Here is a 504-nt window from a genome sequence, read left to right on the forward strand (position 1 = left end):
AGACCAGCGGCGGCACGTCCTGCCCCAACACGAACAGCAGCTCCAGCAGCTCCAGCAGCTCCTGACTTCCCAGCCGCTTAACCCGGTGAGTGTGTGCCTGCTGGCACCCTCTATCTGACGAACTGTCAAACGGGAAAGCCTCGGAGCAGCGAGCAAAACTCGGGGCTCCCTCCTTCCCGCGAATCTCCTGCCCAGGGGCTGCCGGAGTCGCGTGCCTTTTCCTTGGCTCCGGGCTGCGGAGGGTGTAGTGAGGAGAGAAGCTTTAGGCAGGAAGGTGCGGCCCCTCCAGGAGGGAGGGAGATGGGGATTTGAAGGAAAAAATTCAGTCTGGGTTTCCCACCTCCCGAGAGGGTGAGAAGATGCTAATGTGCAGCCACCGCAAAGTCAGAGAGCGTTACCTCCTCCAGCCGTGGTCGGGCAGGAGGAGGTCATGCCTCTGCCGCTGCCAGCAGCGCGCCGGGCTGTGGGCGTGCGGCTCTTCTCAGCCCCGCGGGAGGAGAGGAA

General features: G+C 63.3%; 1 protein-coding gene across 1 annotated transcript in view; it reads left to right on the forward strand.

Annotated features, from left to right (window-relative positions):
- Positions 1-504, forward strand: part of LOC104495219 (protein AF-17-like) — a gene marked incomplete at both ends in the record, with an annotated part of 3,771 nt that overhangs the window by 1,685 nt on the left and 1,582 nt on the right. The gene's annotated exons all lie outside the window — the stretch shown is intronic.

Source organism: Buceros rhinoceros, unplaced genomic scaffold, assembly GCF_000710305.1.
Source record: "Buceros rhinoceros silvestris isolate BGI_N320 unplaced genomic scaffold, ASM71030v1 scaffold25386, whole genome shotgun sequence".
Lineage (NCBI taxonomy): Eukaryota > Metazoa > Chordata > Aves > Bucerotiformes > Bucerotidae > Buceros > Buceros rhinoceros.